The sequence below is a fragment of the Rattus norvegicus genome, chromosome 16 (assembly GCF_036323735.1).
Source record: "Rattus norvegicus strain BN/NHsdMcwi chromosome 16, GRCr8, whole genome shotgun sequence".
Classification (NCBI taxonomy): Eukaryota; Metazoa; Chordata; class Mammalia; order Rodentia; family Muridae; genus Rattus; species Rattus norvegicus.
This window is the reverse complement of record NC_086034.1, coordinates 4308085-4323602: the sequence shown is the minus strand read 5'-3', so window position 1 is coordinate 4323602 and position 15518 is coordinate 4308085. Positions and strand designations below refer to the sequence as shown.

General features: G+C 43.0%; 1 protein-coding gene across 5 annotated transcripts in view; it reads left to right on the top strand.

Moving 5' to 3' along the window:
- Cacna2d3 (calcium voltage-gated channel auxiliary subunit alpha2delta 3) overlaps positions 1 to 15518 on the top strand; it is an 813990-nt gene that overhangs the window by 595435 nt on the left and 203037 nt on the right.

Here is a 15518-nt window from a genome sequence, read left to right as displayed (position 1 = left end):
TCTGAAGTTCCATGGGTTTCATTAATTACAAAAGTAGTTTCTGGGCTGGAGAAATCACTCAGGGGTTAAAAGCACTGGCTACCTTTTCAAAGGACCCAGGTTTAATTCCTAGAACTTACATGAAGGCTAATAGCCATCTGTAACTCCAGTTCCAAGAGGTATGATGCCCTCTTCTGGCTGCCTCTGGCACTGCATGCATACAGCACAGGACCAACATTCATGTAGGCAAGACACCCTGATGTATAAAATTAAAAAAACAAAATTTCAAAATAGTTTTCTTATCTTTCTTTCATCTATGGCCTATAATATCCAAAGAACATTAGAGCAGAGTCCATGCCAAGGGCCAGACCCTTTCACTGGTCTTCATTGTGTATCTGAGATGATCTCTGCCCACCATCTAGAATGTTCTCTGTCCAAAAAGATTCCATATGTTTCAGTGATGGCTTTGCCTTTTTGTCCTCTTGGCATGCTGTTATATCCTAAGGACAGTTATGGTATTTAAAAAAAATGTCACGCCATGCCTGCTACATTATTCTCATGTATTCCACAAACATAACAAGCCGTCTGGAAGACACAGCAGTTTCTGGAGACCAGATGTGGGCTAGTTTCAAGAGTTAAGGTATGGCGCCTGCATGAAATTGAAGCAGCATCTTGAGATTTCTGCATTAGAACAGGATGCTTCCAGTCTTCCTCATCAAGAGGGTGCGCAACTGTTGTACAAAGGACAGTCTGTTCAGAACATATGGATGACTGGCGGCCTAGAAACCATTACACAATTACTCAGATATACTTGAGATATCTAAACAAAGCGAGACATGCTAGTGTGTGACTTGGCTCATGGCAATGTTCGATTCCACTTGAGTACCATCATACCAGGACTGAACACTTCATTAAAAGTTCAAGGAATCCACGATAGCAACGGCTTCCAGAGTAAATAGACAGTCAGAATCGGGATTGTTTGGGAGTCTTTATGCCTTTGATAGAGCATGCTTTCTTAATTGCCCACGTTTGAAAAAAAATCTTATTTTAGAAAAAGACTTAACAAGTCAGAAATGGAGCCGCTTTACCTTGTAGGCATTTAGTCAGTTCTTCTGCTCCATATACCAAAAAGATTCTTGTAAAAGATTCCTCAAGAACTATCAGCCATGGAGTTTTAAAACAAAGTTCAAACAAACCAAGGCAGACAGCAGTAAGAGCAATGTTGCCAGTGTTGTGGGCTCTGTGATTCTCCACGGCACTTATGTCATCAAGCTTAGTCCCTCTGCTCTCAAAGCAGGACATGCTACAGTGATCAGAGAACCCAGTGAAGGAAGCTTCCTGAGCTGCTTGCTCAATTCTTCCCCTGTCTCCAGCAGATGGCACACAGTCCAAAGGACTTCTATAGCCCTGACTAGCAGGGAAGAGCTCAGCTTCCTACTGTCAGCATGTTGTTTTGGTTTTTTTCTTTCTATTAAAATAGTGAAGGTCCTGAAAGGTTTTGAAGGTTAGGTTCAAGAAGAACATTGGGCTGGAATTCTGTCCAGTAAGGAGTTTATTAGAAAAGTTAATAGATGGCCATTGATAGACAAAGGAAGAGGTACCAACTTGATGGGGGCTCTGAAAAGAGTTTGGACCACAGCACCAGATATAAGACAGCATGCCAGGTCTCTGAGCATGGAGGACTTGGAGTCCATGGAAGAATGAGGTCACTTTTTGTACCTTTCTGGGGACCACAGCACAAGCCAGACTCTCTGATGCCCAGGCAGGAGGCAGGGAAAGGGGTTGGGAGCAGGATATGTGGCCTCCAGTACACTCACTTCTCCAGGAGAGAGTCCACGGCCCAGAGAGGTTTGACTATATTCACAGAGAGAGTAGAGTCTCCATCTGGTGCCTCAGTGTGTGTAAAAAGGGAGGCTTGCTGCAAGGGATTGTTGCCTATGCAGCCCCTGGATTCTAACATCACACATGGCCTTAAAAACTATAGGAGTTCTATTTCAAATGGCTTCATAATTCTGAGGACAGTTCCTGTAAAACGCCCGGCTCTGGAGAAAAACACTTGTGTATAAACCTCACTTATCTGAGCTGCAGGGTTTAAAAGGGAGTATCCTATTGATGGGGTATCCTCTTTATCTAACTGTCATGATTTCCCCCTGTTCATTTTCTTCCCTGTCCTTAGAGTTATGACTACCTAGACACCTTGACTGGGAGGAAGGGTCTTGTAAGCCTTGGCTTCTTTAAGATATCCCAGCTCCCTGCTGGACCAGTGCTGGTTGTCTTTCTAGTCGTCATCCATCTATGACTGTGGACACATTACCAAGCCTCTCTAAGCTCCTAGGCTCATCATTTTTTAGTGAGAATATTAGACTGCTTTTCTGGTTTCTCTACCTCTGTCTGGCACAGATGTAGCTTATACAAGATAGTTACAGCATAGAGTTTCAACAAATATTTCATGTGGTCCCTGACACCTCAAAGCTGATCAAGGGAGCATTTATGTGCAAGGTACCCTGCATGTGTTTTGTGATCTTGATTCAACACTAACAGATACACAGAGATGCCAATGAAGCCAACAGGCCCTCAGCACCCCAAGTCCCTCATTAGCTACTGTGTAGGTATGGGGTATACCCCATATAGTTAGAAATGCTCCAAATAGTTAGAAATGGAGATTGAGTCTGGAACACCAACAAATCAAAGGCGCTTAGGGTCCATTATTTTGAGAAATGTCTTCCAGGTGCCGTTGACATTACCCATTGGTTTTGCCATCATGGACACGGTTATGATAAGTTCTTTGCCAAGTTTTGTGTTCTATGCATGAAGGGAAGCAGACCAGTCTCTATGTCTTTGGCCCTCTTTTCTGATGAGGTCATGAACAAATGCATTGGACCATATGGCGTCTGTGTTTATGCTGAGTGCTTGAGTATCACCCACAACTGTTTTCTCTATAAATAGTACGTCTCTGCAAACGTGCTTACTTTAATCTCTTGGCTTGTCTACCACTGAAAAGAGTGCCCTTCTTGTGATTAATGTACTAGACATCAATGATGCTTATGTCTAAGTTATGATATTCATGATTTCAGGATTGAAGGTATTCCAATAGGCCTCTTCTAGACTATCGTAAGAGTTTTCCAGAGCAGCAATTGGAGAAAATGACATTTATTTACTTATTTAACCTATAACTGTTAAGCACCTCCAAGCTAATTCTTGGACCTATGTACGTCTCACACCTCCCATCCCAGTGTTTCTCACTGTTCAATACTGAACCCGTTTTCCTAGTGGCACTCTGGGGAAGGAGATCTACATGAACAAGGTTCGCCTTTAAAAACATTTATTTTCTTTTACACAGTATTTTTTTTATGGGAAAAGTAGATGAGAGTTTGCATTCTATAATGGTCACATAATGAAAACAGCCAAAGCTGTTTCTCAGTGCCCATTCAGGCTGTTGAATAGACCACCCTTGCCTTCAGCCGAGTGCTGTCTGTGGGAACCACAAGGTAGTTCAAGCTGGGTGCCTAATTTAATCAATGTATCATGGCCCTGAGTGTTTAGTCAGATGTGTTTAAACTTGACCATCTGTGTGGTTACCTTGTCCAGACACTACTACCTTTGACCCTTCATTTACACAGCTTCAGAATCTGCCAAACACTGTATCTTGACCATTTCCTGGGTAATCTACCTTACCTGACTGTATAGTAGTTAATATCCACCTTAGAATTCTGAGAGGGCAAAAACATTTTTCTCCCAACCATAGTTAAAGCAAATCACATCTCTAATCCCGTTTGGAACAGCCATTGATGCGTTCAGGGCTGCACAGTATGGCAAAATGATCCCGGTTTAATGACCCAACCCTGTGTTTTGTTTCCTGTTAGGAATAGCTTAACTTGCCTTCTTGAACAAACACAGCAGGGTTCAAGATCTGTTGTTCTGTGCCTGCTGTGATACATTGCACTGCTTAACTTGTGCAAGGGACTGCATAAATTAGCTTCTTAAATGGAGGTCCAGTTTGGGTCTTTTTCTCAGGATAAACTGTTTTATTAATCTCCCCATGCACCAAGGTAAATGGAGCCCTGAATCCGTTTGCGCTTTCTTTGTGTACTTATATTATATTTGGGGGAATAAATGAAAGCACTAATTTATCTCCAGGTTTTCTTTTATTGTGTTTCAGGGGAAAACTTTTATTTAATTATCTAAGTCAAACCTGCCATCTTCCCCCTTTCCTCCCTCTAAGTTCCCCCTCTCTCTTTTTCTTTCCCTCCCTCCCTTCCCCTCCCTTTCTCTCCTTCTCTCCCTTCTTCCTTCACCCATTTTGTTTGTGGCCCACCTCCTCCTTTTGTGTAATTGGCTTTTAGCAATTGCAGGGCATTTGTTTATCCTTCTATATGAGTTTTAGGATCTGTACGTTGAACTGTTAAATTAATTGTGACAGAACATGGTAAAAAGAAAGGTTTGCAAAGCTGTCTTTGCTGGAACTGCAGGAGTTCAGTGCCCACGGCAGTTGCACGCAAGTTATGCAGTTGCAGTAATGGGCAGGGTAGTCACGTGTCAACTACTTACCTTGGCTTCTGGCATTTTTCACAACTTACTTTTCATGTGAATAATTATCAATTCTGTTGATGACCCGTTTCCCCTCCTAATTATTTGCTCTTTTATAGGAACGTAACCCTATAGACTAATGTACATTATAGAGTTTGGTTTGTAAGTAAGACCAGTGATGTGGAAATAGAGCAGGCACAGGCAGCTTGTCCTGTGGCCACTGTGATGGACATCTGAGTGACATTGTGGTACCCATCCATGGTGGTCACTGATATTTTACCCTGTCATCAATCTGTAGTAGCCCATGCAGGTAGCTGTGACACAGAAGAGGAAGAGAACTTGCCAAATTTCACATGCAAGTGTATCCCTGTTGATGCCTTTCCCAGGGTCATACTCTACCTTCTTATTAACCCATGCTATGAGCGCATGGCACTCAGATTCAATGTGCTTCATTACCCACTAGGGGCACTTGCTTGCTCCTGGAGTTGTGGCATCCAGGAGGCTGAGACCAAAGGATAGCACCAAGTTCTAGACAACCCCAGCCTAAAGAACAGACTCTGTACCCCAAGCCCCAACCAAATAAGACAAAACCATAAAACAGAATTCAGAACCAGAACAACTACGCCGTCTTTGTTCCCCTCCCATTTCTACCCAGGGCTCTGTTCATGTTAAGCAAACCCGATACCACTGAACTCCCTTATAGCCTTGACCCTCTTTTAAAAAATCTTTTATTTTGAACTAGACTCTTTAGTTCAGGTTGGCCTAGCTGAGATTATGGTCCAGTGCTACCAGACCCAGTTACTACTTCCGTTTCTTACCAAGTTAATTATCTGTCAGTGGTAGGCACCCTCACATCATGTTTTTAACTTAGGTTTACCCCATTTTGATATTTATGTGACTATTTAAAGTGTTTATGCACTACTTTGAGAACCAACATTTTTTAAAAAGTAAAAGCAGGAGTTTTAATGAAGATACAAATTGAAAAGTACCTCAGCATTTACACTATTATACTACAAATATTTCCAATGTGTGCCACAATATGTCATGCTTGCACACAACGATCTAATAATCTCATTTTTTCAGCGTCTAGCTTAAACTGGCCCAGGACTTACAATTTTATTTACAACAAAGAAGTGCCAAAACATTCCAAAATAGGAAAATAGCTACAAAGTCATTAAACTTAAAAAGGATGAGATATTAAGAGCACTGAAAATCAACCTAAAATGAAAGGTTAATAGTAGCTATTTCCCGGTGGCAGGAAAACAAGGATTTATTGTTTCTCCTTAATATAGTTTTATGCTTTTAATCTTATAAAATAAACACTATTTTTAATGAGGTACTAATTATATTCATGCTAATATACTAATTATTTTACTTTTTTGGTGTGTATGTTATATATATATAGAGAGAGAGGGGGGAGAGAGACAGAGAGACAGAGAGACAGAGACAGAGACAGAGTCAGAGTCAGAGTCAGAGACAGAGAAGAGAGAGAGCGAGAGGGAAAGGGAAGATGCATGCAGAGGCCAGAGAAGAATGTTGATTATCTAATTAGTGACAGGGTCACTAATGAACCTGGACTGGTTGACCAGTTAGCTCCCAGATCCTCCTGTCTCTGCCCCCTGACATGAGAGTTACAGGCACATATGGCCACCTCCAGCACTTTTACATGGCTCCTGGGGGTTTGAACTCAGGTCATCAAGCTTGCAGAACAAGTTCTCTTAAGCACTGGTCCCTCTCCCCGGCCTCTGCATTACTTATAATATATTAGATGGGATAAGATTGACAGAAGTTAACCTAATGTCGGAGTTTGTCTTTCTGTAGAAGAAAAGGGAAAGGTGAAAATCCCACATTCTAAAATTAAAATGTTTCATAGTAGAGATAGCTAGACTCAGAAGGGTCATAGTGGGTTGCCTCCTATGGGACAATTCTAAAAAATACCTGTGTTTGTTAGTAATCTTTATTTCTGGCTGAGAAGAAAAATCATTTACTAATCCAGTCAACCTAAGCCTAGTTCATAGCAGATGCTTAAAGGAAAAGTGAGCTGAAGCTAGGAATACTTAGCAATGACAGATATATGGTTACACTGTGGGGGTCAAGTTCCACCTCTCCTCTGGGACAGGAAAGAGCCACTTGGCTGAAAGCTATGAAAATAAAGTTGAGTTTGCTATTTGGAAAAGGAACTGATAGGGTAGCCTCTCTTCCTGTTTTCACCATGAGACAAGTGGATATCCTTTCTGCAGAAGGGGATACCCTGCCTTGTGCTTCAAGATACAAGTTCCCAGTCTGTGGCAGATGCATGAAGCCCTAAAACATCCTTTTTTTTTGATCCATGGCACAGTATCTTTCTCATTGTCATAGTAGAGTAGGGTAAGGTAATACCAGGGCCTAGTGTCCAAGAGTTCCACTCCATGGTAGACATATAGCTGATCTCTGCAAGGGCCATGGCATTGTTGATAACTCCAGTTACACCCTACCTTGTTTAATATAACTTGGTGACTTGTATTTCAGATAAGCACTGGAACTAGGTAAGTATAACCTGCCACCCCCCAAAAAATATCCAAAGAACCTATTTCAAAATCCATAAAATCTTAAGATTCTTTTGGTCCCCAACTTAGCCTTTTAAGTGTCTAAGGAAATCAAAGTCTAATTTAAGAATTCTCACTCATTTAAGAAATGTGAACCCATAGTATTTACTTACATCAAGCGTAGTAATGAACTATGACCCTCTAGAGGTGCAGAGGAAAGCTGCCTCCATCTAACAAGGGAGATGATGGCCTTTTCCCTTGAAAGCCAGAGAACAGCTGAGTATAAAGAATACCATTAGTCAAAGTTGTTTTATTTCAACTGTGTTTCCATCACACAGAGATGTAGACACCTCCTCCTCCTCCTCCTCCTCCTCCTCCTCCTCCTCCTCCTCCTCCTCCTCCTCCTCCTCCTCCTCCTCCTCCTCCTGCTCCTTCTGTACAGAAAAGAATGTGTGGTAGGGAAAGAAGCTAGCTTAGTGACTTGGGACAGGGTTACCATGGCAATACCATGACATCACCAATAGGGCAAGCTTGATGGGACATCTCCCGATGCCCAGGATTCTGACATTTTGTTTCCAGATATAATTCTGAGCATTACTTTTATAGGCTCACATGAAATCTTGAACTCAAATAACTGGATTACTATTTGAAGTCCCTTCTGTGTGCTGATAGACTTTGAATGCCTATACCCACCACATAATATGCTAGTTGTATTTTCTCAAAAAGTGGTTTATGAATCTATACTATCTATACTTTTTAGTTGGTCAAGTCATGGAAGATGTGCCATTGAAAGGACCACTATATGGAGTATCTTAATGAAATGATTAATACACACACACACAGACACACACACACACACACACACACACACACGAGTGTAATTTTTCTGACAGCAGCAGAGAGAGAATATGCAAAGACCATTCTTATATAGAAGCAAATAAAGAACAATACAACCCAGTGATCGGTTTGAAAACCATACTTGAAAGTTTATATCAAATCAGTATATATTTACTACCAATTCTTTTAATCTCTTTTCATTGGTTATATTAGATGGGCTTTTCTTATGTGACAGACAAACCTAATAAGGCCCCAGTGAGTCCAGAGAAAGTACCGACTAATCACTCACAGGAAATCCTACCTTTAGAGCTTTTGGATTTTTTTTTTTTTGCTATAGAATAAATCTAATTTTCATTGACAGGATTCCTTATGTTTTATTAAAATTTTATTACAAATCTGTCAATGGGGTCTGGTCAGACTTCATCTGCCCAATCATTTTCCTGGTCATTTTATTTGCTTCTTGGGCCCCTAGATGACTGATATATGTAACCCATCCCCTAGAGGGAAAAAAAGATGGCTGTGGGCGAGACACCATGCAAATGCCATAGCAAAGGATTCTCCTGAAATGATGCTTTGGGGGAAACTGTGAAGTCATACAATTCCCTAAAGCCACACTGTGCAGTTCAAAAACAAAAGCTAGATGTTTACCCTATCCCAATTAACTCAGAGGATTTGGAAAAAATGCAACCAAGTGTTATGAGGTAGAAAAATGCAGGCAAGGACTAATGCCATGCTATGGACTTTCTTTTTCCAGAAACATCTCGAAGAGTTGACCCATTTGCTGACTCGCAAGTTTCTTATTTAGATTGCACACACCCCTTCTTGCCCAGGCTTGAGATGCATTAGGTGATTTGAAGGCTAGGTATCACTAAAGCAGCTATCCTTCCGAACTGGCTCTCTTCCTCCATATCAAGTATTTCCCTGTTGTGTCCTTCCATCACCCCAACCTCCCTTAACAAGCATAGGTCATTATTTAACACCCTCGTTGTTTCCTGAAGCACAATTAGTTCTGAAATCCATGATGATCTGTCATGGGACAAAAGAAAAGCATACTAATTTTTTCTGAAAAAAAAAAGTGACTCAAACTGAGAGACTACATTCAAATTCACTAGAGTAATAAAAAGGGAACTTAAAAGCTTCTCTCTTAACCTGGAGTGGTCCTTGTGGGGTTAGCCACACATGGCATGGGTGCCAAGCACTATCTTATGTGCTTCCTTGATAATTCTGCTTAGTCATTCAAGAACTCATATGGGCTATTTCTATTTTAAGGGTAGTTTTATTGGTTGCCTTTTTTGCTGCCTTCTAAGCTCCCGAAAGTAAAACATGATATTTTACACCACTAAAAAGGGTTTCTGGGGGCAGAATAATTTGTACTTGGTCTCTAGAAACATGGAGGCTGTCTCAAACCTCTACTCTGCTACCTTCTGATTATTTTTAACTTTTTCATTATATGTTTAACAGGCACAGATAATTCACCAAGTATGTGCCAGGCTTAGATTTAAGGCCAGGTACGTAGAAAGCATGGCAATGGGGGATGCATGGATAGATGCACAGGTAAGGAAATAAGCCAATGGAGAGACAGAGGGAGAGAGGCAGGGATAGAAGAATAAGTAAGCACCCTGATTCAAGAGACTGGAACTGAGTTTGGATGTTGACTCGAGGTCTGTTTGTTTGAAGTCACAGTGCTCAGCTAAGCTGTTTTTTTTTTTTTTTTTTTCCTTTTCTTTTTTTCGGAGCTGGGGATCGAACCCAGGGCCTTGCGCTTGCTAACTAAGCTGCTTTTAAAAGGCGGGTTGTTTTTCTTTAGCTCTGTGGCATAGCCTGGACTGCTTGCACTGTTTGCTTCTAGGCACAGCAGCGTATAGGTACCAGCTTCTCGCCGCCATTATTGTCAGGCTAATCACGTGGACGGAGGCATGGCGCACACAGGCATCTTGTCTGAGTTCTGCTACTGACTCCCTATGACTCCTTCCCTCTCTGAGCCTCCTATGCAAAATAAACAAAAGGATGATGTTGGAATAAATTCATTCAAGGATCATTTACCGAGCACTTGTGTATTAGGCTCTCTGCTAAAAGCTCGAAGAAAGAGGAGACTTCTCTCCTTTTCCTTCTGCTCTCGGAGTTCACGGGCTATACACGGGCTTCCCGTGTCTCTTCCAGCCATCGTGCTCAGAGACTTAGCTGTATTAACAGTTTGCACAGATTTGGGCCTAGATGGTATCTTCAGTTGTAGAGTAAATATGATTATCTTTGTAGTGGGGTTTAAGGACATCTGGTTCCCATTTCCACTTAGTTAGGGAAGGTTTTATGGAGGAAGCCACGTTTCAGGGGGTCTTTAAACGAGGGGAAGGTTTTTGTCCCTGGGCCCCGAAGCTCCAACTGTTGGCTGTATTTTCAGGCATCTATTTGGGAGGTGTCTAAACCACGTTTGTGAAATTATGAATGTTTGGCCACAACCGTGGGGTGGGGGTTTGTGTCGGTTGTGTGTCAGGCTCATCATGAATACTGGCCCAAATCCAGTGCTCCGTGATCACTCCCATTGTGCTCATTCCTGGGCACTCTGGAAATAAGCAGGTCACTCCTAATAAACAAACAAAGCAGTCTCCAAGACAGCGTTCAGATATGCTAATCAGATGTTAATCAGTAGTGTTCTTTTGACCACAGATTTATTTATAGATGTGTTCCCGGTCAAAGACAACATGCTGATGCTATTGAAATGTTTGCTTATAAACTATATTCCCTGCTTAATGGCTTTATCTCAGGGTCACTGGGAAGAAGAGACGGCGGCGTTTTACTCAGGAATAAGCCATTTCCTTGCAAGGGCGAGTCTAGGTTTCCCTTCAAGACGTTTCCAGCTCTCATTCAGCACTGTGATTCACAGAGGCGTCTTTCGGTTGTTGAAAAGAGAAAGAAAACAAAACAACTTCAGCAAGTGAGTTTACAGGAGATGCAGCCGGAGTTCAAAGAGGATGCCGTGCTTACTTTTGTAGTCAGACAATGTAGATCGCAGCAGGGTCTCGCCAGAATTCAGCATCTCCCACGCAAGCAACAGCAACTCGGTTTAAAACACACGTGCGCATGCGCGCACACACACACACCCACACCCACCCACACACACACACACACACACACACACACACACACACACACACACACACAGAGTAACAACCAGAAACCATCTTAGACAAAAGCAAATTAACATTTAAGTATCATTCTTATGGATTGAAAGACTATAATTTACCAAGACAATCCCGGGCAGGATGAGAGGAAGCACTGCTTAACGTTTATTTATTTCATATTTGCATCTTATTCTCCCACTTTCGTCTTGCGAGAGCTGTGTATTATTTAGGATAAGAGCATCTTTGCAAAATTGCTGAAAAATGCCTTGTACAGCAGAAGTCTAAACAGCATTTGGTGTTCTCAGTTGCATGCACCGGAAGAATCAGCTTCTCAAGAAAGGAAAAGAGTTGCCTTTGTGCGTTCCTTGCCATAAAGCTCATTAAAAATGCTAAGAGTCAAGATACTGTGTTCAACCTGTCCTGTGAGACCTGCACTTCAGTGCCAGTGTTACTAAGGTTGCTGTAACAGGCTATTCTCATCTTTGTGTAGAAAGGGATTTAAACCCAGGACTTATGGCTTATTATCATTGTTTTAAATAATCCCCTCTTTTGTTCGGCAGCATTACCTTTTCTCCCCACAGGTACACGCTACCAAGTGCTTTTATTTACACAGTGTTTCTGTAGAGGAGGCTCTAGGGAAAGCTTCCTTGCTGTTCAAACATTCAGTCATACAGACAAGAAGAGCTCAAAAAGGAAAAAGAAAACATTTAAGACTTGAAATTGTTATTGTGTCCATTTCAGAGTTGTGTTTTTGTGTTGTTTTTGATGGCATGAAATCTCATGAAAATCGAAGAGCTTGCCTTGACCGACCATTCACCTGTGGGGTATTCTGACTCTCATTGGTATCTTTGCCAGAGAAGTCTTCTTGTGGGAAATCCTGGCTGTTCCTGAAAGCCATGAATGCCCAGCCTATCCACCTCGGCTCTCACAGCTGTTCTTTCCACTCCCCTCCCTGATATACGGCTGTGCCCACTATCCCCAGCCCACACTCCCGGAAACTGTGCTGTTCCCTGGGGGAACCTGACATTCTGTCTGCACCTTTGCAAATAGCCCTTTGTTAAGTTTCTGCAGATGCCTGCTTGGGTTACGATCTCCGATTTCTGCTAACGTTAGTGTCCCAATTGCTGGTGCAGATTGTCTTCTATGAGAGTCCATATCCACACAACAGACGGGCATCACCGTTGTGTATATTTAAAAGTTTAGACAAACACTCTCATGCCACGGTACACTTCTGCTACTCAGTTTATTTTTCCGAATGTTGGGATTTACCCAGATTCTCACGTGAGGTGCTCTGTTAGGGTCTCAAAGAGATCACACATGGACTTGCTTTCTGGAACTAGAACACAAGGGGCCCAGGAAAATTACATTTTGAGTTCATTATAAATGTATATGGATGGTCTATGACCACACCACCCTCTGTGCCCCGAACATCCTCAGAATATATGCGTATATATTCTCATCTTACCATGGGGACATGAGAGTCTTTGAGTTCTTCTACCAATGAGCCAAATGACTCCCTTCCCATTTCCACATGGCTTTTTAGATTGCCGAGCAACATGTTCATGAATCAACACTTAAATAAGCAAGTCCCAGAGAGCATGTCACAGAGAGCAAGTCACAGAGAGCATGTCAAAACTGGCCTCTGCTCCGGGCTGGGGATTTAGCTCAGTGGTAGAGCGCTTACCTAGGAAGCGCAAGGCCCTGGGTTCGGTCCCCAGCTCCGAAAAAAAGAACCAAAAAAAAAAAAAAAAACTGGCCTCTGTTCAACAGTCAGAAAGTGGAAATCAAAGATTATGAGAGCAAAGACTTCAGTCAGGTCAGCCTGAGCCAGATGGTGCTGGTATCCAACAAGCTGCCTGATCCTGGCTCCCATGGGTGACATTGGTTTCATTGTCACCCCAGGATGGACTTTCACAGCCTTGCCCAACTGAAGGCAGCCTGTGTCTTCATCAGGGCCATGGTTGCACTGAACGTGACTGCAACACTCATGTGTCCCTACTAGGTGCCTCCCCTAACATCCTACTTTGGTATTAACGACAGTTGTGTCATCGTATCGTGTAACGGAAAGTAGTGGGAACAACGTATTTGGGGCAGTGGTAGGTGACTGACATAAAGGGGCTCTTCTGTGTTTAAGGATTTAAAGGGGGAGGTCCAGACTCTTTAGCTGTGAAGAGTTTCAGCATAGCTACCACCTGCTTCTGTGTCCCCTTTCTGAACCCATTTCTCTGTTCTTCCTGTGCGCTAACTTATATGGGAGTCGTTTTGGTGACTTTCAGGAACTTTCTTAGTAGTGTAAAATGGAGAACATGGGGGACGTATGTTTTCCCCCTGTTCACAATCTCCCTCATTATGTACCACCCAGAGCCTGGCCTCTGGGAACCCCCAAGATCTCAGACTTCATGGGTCCAAGGAGAGAACATGAGAAAGGTAACTTGCCCTGTGTGCAAACTGCATTTGAGAAGGTGGGTCTTAGAGGACTTGGCTTTTTCTGGGCTCCCTGGTTGCATTCCCAGACTCCACAGCAATAAATAATCTGTCATTTTCCATTCAAAATGCCTCACTTGGTATTCAAAGGTGAGCACAGCTGTGTTTTTCTACATCTTAGTAATATTCCTTTCCTGTCAAGGCGAATGTTTTTTGACAGAACTAATAGCTAATGCAGCTTATGCTTCAACTAGGTAGCTATTAAATAACACCGGCTGCCTTTTAAATGTGTTTTTACTGGAAAACCTCATACTTCGAAAATGGCTTTTTATCTCCTAGGGCAGTGTGCCTGCAATTCACACAGGCTACCACTAGATGGCAACAGTGTCCTTTTACAGACTGCTGAGTGTGGTTAATTGTTGGTGTTGAAGGAAACAGGGGAAACATGGGTTTGTATTTAAGCATTATACCTCCTGTATAAAATATCCATGTACGGTAGTACTATGGATGGATACCATACACTCTGTTAATCTAGTCAATGTGTTGATCAGCTTCAATAAGCAAAGCAGAAGAATGGAGACGTGAACTATAGAAGAAATGGTGTATTGGAGGAGAGTAAATGAATTAGCCTTTGCCCTTGGCTGAGAACCAGTCTTTCCAGTAGAGTTTGCCATTGTGCACAGCCCTCCCTCCAGCCTCAGCCTCTGGGGCTGAGCAGATCTGGAACCCACCTGACAGTCCTTGAATGTTCTGCCAAGCAGTCTGTTCTTAACTCGCTTGAATGCTCAGCTCACCTCCCCGCTAAGGCTTGGATTACCCCCTGGGCGTCCAGCTGCAGGAGAAGACAGTATCCTGCCCCTGGCCTGATCAACTTCCTCATAATGGAGACTTTAAAATGGCCAGGCAGACAAAGGTCCTTCAAAATCAGAGGCTGGTCGGTAGCCACCACTGTCCCCAGTCCCCTTGAAGGGCCACATTCATCTGACCAGCTCTAGGCCTGCTCTCTCTTACACTGCCTGTGTCTGCATCTCTGTTCTGTTGGCCAAAGGAGACCCCCAAGGTGGCAACTTCTTACCGGTGATCTCAAAGCAGCCGAGCTTTTATTCATTGTGAAGATTCTTCATAAATTCTTAATGACAACATAGCTGTTATAAAACATAGTCCCTAGGAATGAAGGCATCTAGAGGTTCTTGCCCCCCCTTACATTTCCATTTACTCTCTTTAGCCCCCCCTTCCTGCCTGTATCTCCCAGGCCCAGTCTTCCCTCTCTTCTCTCATCTATCCCCTCTCCTTTCTCTCCCTCCTCTCCACTTTCCTTCCCTCCCTCCTCTCCCACTCTTCCACCTTCCCCTCTTCCCCTCCAAGGACTGACTCACTCTCTCTCTCACTCTCTCTCTCTCCCTTTCCCTCTCTCTCCCTTTCCCTCTCTCTCTCTCTCTCTCTCTCTCTCTTTTGCTTTCTTTCTTCTGGGGAGGGTTTAATTTTCTGTCTGTGTTGAGGGGAGATGAGCCCCACACTTAGGTTCTTATACCCACCCAGCAGAGAGAGGATCTTCCCACCAGCTTGAGATAACAAAAAGACAAAACATCCCAGGAAACACAGGTCACGTGTCCAATTAATAAGCCAATTTTACAGCCTAGGTGGTATATACATGTGCACGAGAAACCCTCCAGCTGGTCAACCTAGCCACATGTGCAAGGTGAGAGGTGTCAGCGGTCACCAAAACCGTGTGGTTGGAAAGGGTGAAGAGGATCTATCTAAGGGAGGGGTTGATATCTTCAGGAAGAAAAGGGCAATTTCCAAACTTCTACCTTGGTATTATTATTGCATGTATCGATAATTTAGCGGGGAAATGGAGTGAAGCGGGAAACCACTTCCTGTTTATTAAGCCAGCTTTTGAGAGTCATTTGTAGCTGCCATTTTCTTGTGACTGGTTTCAATAAGTACAAGATGGCCACTTGAACCCAAGCTGGACTGGAAGGAGACAGACTCTGCCTACTACAAGAGGCCAGCATGCCAGCCTCTCCTAGATCTCCTCCATCTGTCTCATTGGTTTTTCTGCCTCTGTAAGCAAGCCTGGGCTTCCTTGGGGAAAATAGCCCAGTGC